Raw genomic sequence first — 10688 nt, 5'->3', positions numbered from 1 at the left:
CTACGCCAAGGTCTTGGATTAAGCTAACATCATCGTCGCCAAAATATGTAGTATCTTACACGAGACAGGAACGCAGCAATTGACTTTTTCTCGCTGCGCGCGTGCAACACTTCGCCTTTATCGCACAACTCACAACACCATCGTCGCCAAAATATGTAGTATCTTACACGAGACAGGAACGCAGCAATTGACTTTTTCTCGCTGCGCGCGTGCAACACTTCGCCTTTATCGCACAACTCACAACACAAAATAGCTCATGCGTACCAATAGCAATAATTAACACCGCCGCAACAAAATTAACACCTTTAAAGCTATGACGAGCAAATATCACACAGATGAAACGCTACTCGGCTGAACCATATGGCTGAACACTTGCAGAGCGCCATTTTAAACGGAAGCGCGCATCCACTGACGTCATCATGCGCGGTTCACGTGAGTGTGACGTATTTCCGTGCGTGGCAGCAGGAGAACGTGTGTGGGGTCGGATGCTGCCACGGGCGTGTCTCTAGCCTCGGCCAAGGCCTTGTTTTTCTCGGCGGCGCATGCTACAGTATGTAGAGAGTACATAAACAATACGCCTAAAAAAATAGCGACGCTATTTTAAAATTATTACGAGCATTAATATTTTACCGCGTAAATTAAAGGTATAAAATAATAACGCTTGTTCACGTTTTTGTATCTTAAACGCGCTGTGCACGTGTGTGCGTGACGCTCCTCGGGTCAACGCTAGCAACCTTGCGTGACGTTTGGCTAGGCTAGCTAGGCGGCGCAAGCTGCCGTCCGATACAAAGGGCAGAGCCACTATCATCCATCATCCATCCACCCTTCGAGATCTCGATAGTTCCGAACTGTTCCGTTGACTCGATAGACTATCGACTTAATGGCCATTGAAAACGCCTGTGTGGCAGCTTTCGAAGGCCTTCGAGTCGATAGGAAGTCGGTTCGAGGGCCTTCGAAATGCCCGTGTGACAGCAGTATTAATTTCAGTACCATCACACCTGAGTCTTCTTTTGGTGTGTACGGCCTTGCCACCACTACGCGACATCTGGAGGTGCTGGGTATCTTGAGTAGTCCGGTTGAAGTGGTCGCTTGTAGTGGTGCATCCGGGTGTCCAACGTCTTCTCGATGGTAGACGCTTCGGTTTCAAATTCAGCTAAGGTTTTTGACGGATTTCGGACAAGATCTGCAAAAAGCGATTATTTAACGCCTGGCATTAAAAATTTGACTTTCACCTTTGGTCATGTTAGGGTCGGGGTGGCGAAAGAGGCGCTTCATCTCCTCAACGTATGCCAGGACAGGTTCGTTAGGGAGTTGAAGCCTTGATTGAAGGAGGCCCTGGGCTCTTTCCTTGCGGACGACACATTAAAAGGCAGTCAAAAGCTCGCTCCTGAAAATCCCCCAATCCTTCAAAGCTGCCTCATGATTTTCGAACCATATTCGGTCAGATCCTTCAAGAGAGAAGTAGACGCCTGAGCTTCGTTTTGTCGTTCCAGGCGTTGAAAGGCGCCACGCGTTCGAACAAGTCGGGCCAGTCTTCCGCATCCTCGTCCGGTCGTCCGTCCGGTTGGGAAGCAGGGCGGCTCACAGGGTTGGATGAAAACAACCGGTGCTGCAGGCTGGGACGTTGTCAACGTTGATGCCTTCCGAGATAGAACGGGGTGCGGTAGCAGACCGGGTTCGGGTTGGAGCCCTTGAAGTTGGCGGCTGGTTCTCTGCCCTGTTGGCTGATCCCCCAGGATGACAGGAACAGGGCTGGTGTTTTGGCTTGAAGGGGTAAACCGCGACTCGAAGGGCAGCACCTCCACCAGATATCACGTAGTGGTGGCAACGCAGTACACACCTTCACCGAAGAATACGGGAATCTCAACAAGGGCGACCGCTTTTCTCGACGAATTAGCGGACCTTCGAGATGTATCCACCCTCCACCGCCAACTCCTGGAAGACGCACCTGACCAATTTCGTTAGCCCACATTTTACATCAACCCGGCATTAACCCACAGCAGAACAGACTAGATTCGCAAACTTCTTCGAAGGTGAGTGCTTCTCGTCATCGTCGAAGCTACGACAAACACCACTGGCCAAGCACCGCAATTTAACGGACGAACACGCCCGACCCCTGCGCCAAAGCCCCTACCGCGCGCCGCGAGAACGCTAAGCCATCCGTGAGCAAGTCGATGAAATGCTTCGTGACGATGTTATCCAGCCATCAAAGAGCCCCCGGGCCGCACTAGTTGTTTTGGTGAAGAAGAAAGACGGGACACGTCTTCTGCTTCGATTACCGCCGCCTAAACAGCATAACGAAGAAAGGTGTTGACCCTCTTCCTCGAATCGACGACACTCTCGACCGGCTCTGAAATGCTCATCGATGGACCTGAAGAGCGGATATTGGCAAATTTAGGTCGACGAAAGAGATCGCGAGAAGACCGCATTCATCACACCAGACGGCCTTTTCGAGTTCAAGGTGATGCCATTTGGCCTCTGCACCGCACCAGCGACGTTTCAACGAATAGTGGATACTGTGCTGGCGGGCTTGAAGGGGCAGATTTGTCTCGTATACTTAGATGATGTAGTTGACTTCTTCTCTAGCTTTCAAGAGCACCTAAAAAGGCTTCGAACAGTGCTAGAAGCTATCCAGCCATCAGGGCTCTTTGAAAGCTGAGAAGTGGCACTTTGTCTACGAGGAACTGCGGTTCCTGGGTCATATCGTTAGCAAAGATGGTGTTCGCCCTGACTCTGAGAAAACCGCCCGCCGAAAAGAAAGCCGTGCGCAGGTTCCTTGGGCTGTGCGCTTAGTATCGACGATTTGTCAGGGACTTTTCTCACATTGCCGAGCCGCTGACGCAGCTTACAAAGAGTGACGTAGCTTTTAAATGCGCCGCAAGAAGCAGCTCTCGCCGAGCTCAAGCGCCGCCTACACTTCCCTTTGGTCCTGGGCCACTTTGATGAAAACGCCGAGACCGAAATTCACACCGACGCAAGCAGTTTGGGCCTATGCGCTTTTCTTGTTCAAAAGAGCGCCGGACAGGAGAAGTTGTCGCCTACGCTTGCCGTTGCCTGGTGAAAGCTGAATCCAATTATTCGACGACGGAGAAAGAATGTCTTGCCATCACAAGCGTCAGCTGTCGTCCTTCGTGTTAGAAAATGACGTTCTTGGAAGAATAACTTTGCATCCAACAGGACCGCACACCTTCTTGTTGTGCCTATAAACCTCAGAGACGAAATTCTACAAGCGTGTCGCGATGAGCCAATGGCAGGACATCTCGGCCTTGCACGCACATTGCATCGAATCCGGGAGAAGTGTTATTGGCCACGATTAGCTGCTGATGTCGTCCATTACGTCAAAGCGTGCCATGAGTGCCAGCGACGCAAGACACCTCCGACGATATCTGCTGGTCTATTGAACCAGATATCACGCCCAACTAAGCCTTTTCAACAAATAGGAATGGACCTCCTCGGACCCCTTCCGACTTCATCGACGGGAAACAAGTGGATCATCGTGGCTATTGATTACATGACCCGTCACGTCGAAGCAAAGGCCCAGCTGCCTAACGGTTCTTCAGTGGAAGTCGCCAGGTTTTTCGTCGACCAAATTCTCCTCCGACATGGCGCCCCAGAAGTACCCATCACGAATCGATGAGCAGCATTTACGGCAGAGCTCACTCAAACCATCCTTAAGTACAGCCAGACAAGTCACCGGAGGACGACCGCCTACCACCCGCAAACGGCCTTACAGAACGTCGCAACAAAACTATTGCGGACATGCTTCCTATGTCCGTCGACGCCGAACACAAGACCTTGGACGCAATCTTGCCGTATGTAATCTTCGCGTATAACACGGCTATCCAGGAGACGACCAGAGCGACCCCGTTATAGCTTGTGTATGGCAGGAATCCAACTACCACTCTCGATGCAATGCTGCCGCATGTAACAGACGAGGAGAACCTGGACGGCGCCGCCTACCTTCAGCGTGCAGAGGAAGCTGGACGACTTGCACGGCTACGCATTAAAGACCAACAACGCATCGATGCCGACGATACAACTCGCGACGCCGCCACGCGCGCGCAGAGTACAATCCAGGAGACCAAGTGTGGGTGTGGATTCCAATTCGCCGCCGTGGACTAAGTGAAGTTACTGCGTCGATACTTTGGTCCGCACAAAATCATTCTCGGCGTCGGACAACTGGACTACGAAGTCATTCCCGACAGTAAGACAGCATCACAACGGCGACGCGCATTCCCACAAATAGTACATAACGTTGTTCGACTGAAGCCGTATTATGCGCGTGAAAGAATCTGAGGTGATTAGGCTTTGAAATGTTTCTGTTAAGTTGTTTTCTTTTGGAACATCGAGGCGATGTTTATTAAAGGGCCGCGAAACCTTCAAAACTATGTTTTTTAGCAGCCGCCTGCATGCGGCCTTAGCACTCAATTCGGGCACGCATATCAATTCGGTATTCTTTGTTAATGGTCGATGTCGCGAGATGCACTCTTACGTTTCTTTGTCTCTCAAGATGCGCCGAGATCTGTCTCGAAGATTCCGACCAGCCGCGTATGTTTCTACAATGTTCCAGGTTGTGCTAGTAACAGTTTTCAACGTTATCTAGATGGTTCGGAGCAGCCTTTAAATTGAGCGTTGACGAGTGCGACGGGCATTCTTTGTTCAACGATCGGCGAGCACATTTGTTGCTACCGCCGCCGCCGAGTTGCTCAGTTCTTTTGCGGGCGCAAGTCACCCTAATAAAGAGTTAATTTCAATACCATCACGCCTGTGTCTTTTGGTGTGTACGGCCTTGCCACCACTGCGTGACTGATCAATGATGCCGTAAGAACGGCATCATTGATCACAGCCTTGTTTTGTTTCTTCTTTTCACCTGGCTGTTTTGAAATGAAGGAGGAAAATGTTATGAAAAATTACTGAATACGAAAAAGTAGACTGATGCGTCTTGTGAAAGCGAAAGCATGAATGTGCTACTGAGTTCAAAAATTGGCAGCGGTTTAGCTCAGGTTTAGGCTAGTTTAGTTGCGAAAGCAATAGCTGCATGGCTACTCTTATGATATAGCTTAGGCTACGCGCTGAGCAGCGGCCGGGCTTTCCTTTCCATAGTTGGTCGATTCTGGCCGCACGTTCTTGGCTATATATACGCCACACACACCCCTTCTCCGCACAACCATTGCCGCTCGATAGAAGCGCATCTTGTGCGCTTCCATCGAGCGGCCGTGGCACAACCAACGAAGCATCAATTGAGAGAGGGATGCGCAGCTGGCGATGGCTGTGGTTATGACGTCACTTCTTCGGCACCGGCGGAGCGCGCGGCGAAGCGCTGCTGCTACGGCAGCTCTGACGCACGAGCTGCTGCCTCTGACGTCACGCGGCTCCTCGCGCATGCGCAGCTTAGCTCATGCTGTGTCACTCGAAATGGCTCGACGACTGGCGTAGTGTTAGTTTCGCAAGGAAAGTCGTCGATTGAAACCTCTGTTGTGAGCTAGCCTTCAACAATATTACCATTTGCGTGCAATGTGAAACGCCAAATTGTGCGATACCACTCGGAACGCTGCGCGACGGAAGTTTGTCTGACTTGACTAAGAGACGTGACACCGCCAGAAACGCCGTACGACTAACGGTTTCGTTTCGTTTGTCGGGTTAACATCCCAGAGCGACTCAAGCTATGGGATGCCATAGTGGAGGACTCATCGCACAGCACACGGACTCCATCCCATTTCGCCTACATCACGAAATTCTTGGCGGCACTTTGGACACTAAAGTGTAGGGCACCTCGATGCGCCCCCCCCCCCCCTCCGCCGCTCTGTGGAGGGTATGAGGCGAAAGCGTCTATTGCGCGGTGGTCCGAAGCCCTCCACTACGGCACCTCTTTTTCTCTTTTTTTTTTCACTCCGCCTTCCTCCCTTCCCTTAAGGCGCAGTTCAAGTGTCCCGCCGCGAAGATTACACTTGGAGAAAGAGGGTGGCTGGTCCTGGCCCTGATGGGACTGGGATAGGTAGGTCAACGCCGCTTGCGGCGGGGGTTAGCCTGCTTCCGATTTTTATCTGTTGTAGGCCGTCAATGCACCCGCCACTGCTTCGGTGGTGGACGACGGCTGTTGCAGCGCGTGTCTTTCTCATCCTCTTCTTTTTCTTCTCTATTATTGCGAAAGCAATATTACTTTCACTTTTCAGCCCTTCGCGTAGCGAGGCGGTAGCTACCATTGACCTTTAGCGTGATCTTTGGCGCGCCGCCAAGCACAGCTGCGCAAAAACAGGGGCCCCAACTCTCGCCGTCAACTCGCTAGGCGGTAGCTACCAACCGCGGCCTAACTCCTGCTCCCTCCGTGAGGGAGCGTTACAGCCGGAGTGACGTCATCCCATCTGCCGCAAGAACAGGGGCCCCAACTCGCGCCGTCGGCTCGCGAGGCGGTAGCCACCAGCCGCGGCCTAAATCCCGCTCCCTCCGTGAGGGAGTGCTACAACCGGAGTGATGTCATCCCATAGGCTGCAAAAACAGGGGCCCCAACTCGCGCCGTCGGCTCGCGAGGCAGTAGCTACCAACCGCAGAGCTGCAGTTGTGCCACATGCTCCTAAAGCTAAGAAGAATTATGGGGCTGCAGCCGCAGCTACCGCCGGGGGTGCAACGTTGGATACTATAGGAGGTGGCCTAGCGGCAGGTGGAATCAACGCAGTCTCCAGGGATGCTTTCATTTCATGCTGGCGTAAAGAATGCCGTTGCAGCCGGTGCCGGAGAGGCAGTTGTACATTCTGCCTTAACCTCACCCACAACTAAGCATATCGTTGCAGCCACGGCACTCCTTGCCTCGCTACTAGTTATACATAGAATAACCATGTAGCACCCTGCAATAAACAATAGTTGAACCATATGCCGTGGCCAGGGTGAATCACTGCATAACCACAAGCACCACAAGCACCACAACCAGCTACACCATCGGAACCTAGGCGTAGCCAAAGCTACTGCTTTCGCAATTACCAGACTTAACCAAGCTAAGCCACTGCCAATTTGTTTTCTCTGATTTATTTATAGGAAGGGAAAGGCGCGGTAACTGTCTCACTTGTTTTCTGTGGACACCGCAACCGCGCCGTAAGGGAAGGGAGGAAGGTTGGAATGAAAGGAAAGAGAGAAAGAGGAGCCGTAGTGGAAGGCTACGGAGTAATCTGTCCGCACGAGGCAGCATAGGTGGCTCAGCTACAGAGCCAGTAGCAGGCCTGTGTATTTTTTCCTTCTTCCTACAGCCACAACAAGAATTATTACAGATAGTGCTCCTTTCTCTTTCCCCTTTCACTCCTACCTTCCTCTCTTCCCTTACGGCGCGGTTCTTGTGTACACAGTGCGTGTTGCCCCGCCGGGATGGTGCAGTGGTAAGACGCCCGACTACTGTGCCGGAGTACCCGGGTTCGAACCCGACCTCGGCGGCTGCGTTTCGATGGAGGCAAAACGAAGAGGCGTCCGTGTGCTGTGCGATGTCAGCGCACGTTAAAGATCACCAGGCGGTCGAAATTACTCCGTAGCCCTCCACTACGGCTCCTCTTTCTCTCTTTCCATTTTCACTCCACCTTCCTCCCGTCCCTTGCGGCGCGGTTGAGGCGTACACAGAAAACAAGTGAGACAGTTACCGCGCCTTTCCCTTCCTATAACAATCAGTACACAGCGCGTGGCGAATCGAAGAGGCGTCCGTATGCTGTACGATGTCAGCGCTGTTGTTGTTGTGGCTGTTGGAAGAAAGAAAAGAAAATGCACGGGCCTGCTACTGGCTCTGAAGCTGAGCCACCTCCGCTGCCTCGTGCAGATAGAAGAAAATATACAGAATATAGAAAAGGCAGAGGGAAAGAAAGACGCGCGCCGCAACAACAGCCGTCGTCCACCACCAGCGGTGGTGTGTGCAATGACGGCCTACAACAGATAAAAATTCGGTGCCAGGCTAGCCTCCTGCCGCAAGCGGCAGTGACCCACCTATACCAGCCCCATCGATGTCACCGCACGTTAAAGATCCCCAGGTGGTCGAAATTACTTCGTAGCCATCCACTAAGGCTACACTTTCTCTCTTTCTACTCTCACTCCCACCTTCCTCTCTTCCCTTACGGCGCGGTCGGGATCGAACCCGGGTACTCCGGCACTGTAGCTGAGCCACCCCCACCTGATCTCGACCACCTGATCCCCAGGTGGTCGAAATTACTCCGAAGCCCTCCTCTACGGCTCATCTTTCTCTATCCACATTCACGCCCGCCTTCCTCCCTTCCCTTACGGCGGGATTCAGGTGCACAAAGAACCAAATGTGACGGATACTGCGTCTTTCCCTTCCAGTGAACCAATTATTATTATTATTATTATTAATATTATTATTATTATTATTATTATTATTATTATTATTATTATTATTATTATTATTATTTACCATGTCCTAAGGGAAGGGAGGAAGGTGGGACTGAAAGTGGAGAGAAATAGGAGCTTAGTGGAGGTCTCCGGAATCATTTCGACCACGTAGGGATCCTTAATGTGCGCTGACATCGCACAGCACAAGGACGCCTCTTTTCGCCTTCATCGAAGCGCAGCCGCCGGCTCACGGGATCGAGCCCGGTACTCCGGCACAATAGTCGGGCATCTTAACCACTGCATCAGCGCGGTGGGGCGACACCTTAACCACTAAATAATAAATAAATAATAATTGGTTCACAGGAAAGGAAAGGCGCAGTATCTGTCCCACTTGTTCTGTGGACACCTGAGCCGAGCCATAGAGAAGGGAGGAGGGTGAGAGTGAGAACGGAAAGAGAGAAAGGGGCGCCATAGTGCAGGGCTCCGGAGTAATTTTTGACCTCCTGGGAATCTTTAACATGCATTGGCATCGCACAGCACACGGACGCCACTTAGTTTCGCCCTATTATCTCACTATCAATCAATCCCACCAACCTTCCCCCTCAGCCAATTCCCTAATACGACACCCGAGGACAGTAATATCTCTACGCAGGCAGCGATAATTCGAATATGGATCGTCCGTTCAAGAACCATGATCTGCAGGCAGCTCTTGCTAAAATGAAACGGAGTACCGCGGCAGGCAGTTATGGTCAAACTTTTGGCCAACCTTCCTGATCCGGCGTGTGAGTCCCTGCTAAAATATATTAACGCAATCTGGAAAGAAAAAAACACCCTTCCTTTAGAATGGACAACAGCGCTCGTCACCCTCATCTCCAAGCCGGGCAAGCCGCTCATTACCATCACCTCCGACCTATTTCCTTAACGTCTTGCGCAGCCAATCTCCTGGAGGTCATGGTTTGAGATCACCTCTCTGAATATCTGGACGCACGCAATACTTTCGCGGGCACGATTTTAGATTTCGACCTCAGAAGTCAACACAGGACATTCTGCTTTAACTCAGCCACGAGGTACTCACGCCTGTCGAGCACCCTCACAATAACAAGGTGGTTCATGCCTTGGATTTGAAGGGTGCCTTCGACAACGTGAAACACAGTGTCATCCTCGCTCACCTCAGCGAGACACAATGCAGACACAACACGTTTAATTACATAAAACAATTCTTAACGCACCGTGAAGCCTTTATCCGCATTCGGGACAAGGAGCACGGTCCTTATACTATGGGTACGCGGGGCACGCCACAAGGCGCATTGCTGTCCCCATTATTCTTTAATTTGGCAATGCTTCATCTCCCTGCCCAACTGGGTGAGGTTCAAGGTATTTTTTTTTTTTACGCAAACTTGCCATAAGGCATATTATATAAACTCATGTAAATGGTTTTCCGTGAGGAACCGGAGCAGGCTCCCGCTCTTAGCATTGTCGGTGAGCCATTTAGAAAAGTCTTCTTCCCTTGTTGTGGTTAGACCCACTTCGCGCAGAATCTTTGTCCTTGATTCCCTTGTCCCTGCACAAGTCCATAGCAGGTGGCGAACATCCACTTCTGCAGCTGGTGTGGAACACTTTGGGCATGTGGTTGGTCCGATTTCAGCTTGCGATTCCCATCGGCATTTTACCGAAGGGGTAAGCTAAGGGAAACCTCCTCCAATCTCGTTAAGTTACGAGGGAGTGGGAATGTACACGGGGGAATGAGGGCACGTGTACTTTTCCTTAAAGAGGATGCTAAAATGGAAACAGCGGAACGGGCATCGAAAGGGAGCCTGGTGGGGGGCGCATTAGTGTGTGGAACTTCGTGTGTGAGGTGGTCAACTTTTCTCTGCTCAGCGTTCTCAGCATTGTCTTGTGTCCAATGTATCTGGATGCTTATCTTTGTTTTTTTATTGAGTGCGTGGATTTCCTGGGTAACAAATAGCGTCTTCGTCACTTTCTTTAGTTGTTTTATGGCGGCTAAGGAGTCTGTATAGATGTGGGCTTCTGTCATCGAATCTATTTTATTTATGGCCTCCATAGCATCGCGGATTGCATAGAGTTCCATCACAAGCGGGTCCGGGTATTCTAAAAGATATTCTTTATGTACCTTTAGTTCGCTGTGTGTTGGACTAGTAGCTGCTGTTCTACCGCCATTTTCTATAATTGATGCGTCCGTATATGCAATTAAGGTACCTGGAAGTGCATCAACCAGAGGTCGAGATGCCAGCTTTTCTTTGCGACGAAGCCGAGTGGTCTTGTTTGTCGTGATAGTAGTGAATTCCCAAGGAGGGGGGTCAGCCATTGGTGGTGTTCGAACTGCCACTTCGTTGTACAAGGATGCTATGGGC

Source organism: Amblyomma maculatum, chromosome 5, assembly GCF_055883805.1.
Source record: "Amblyomma maculatum isolate TAMU_Amacu chromosome 5, ASM5588380v1, whole genome shotgun sequence".
Lineage (NCBI taxonomy): Eukaryota > Metazoa > Arthropoda > Arachnida > Ixodida > Ixodidae > Amblyomma > Amblyomma maculatum.
Note: the sequence above shows the minus strand (reverse complement) of the source record.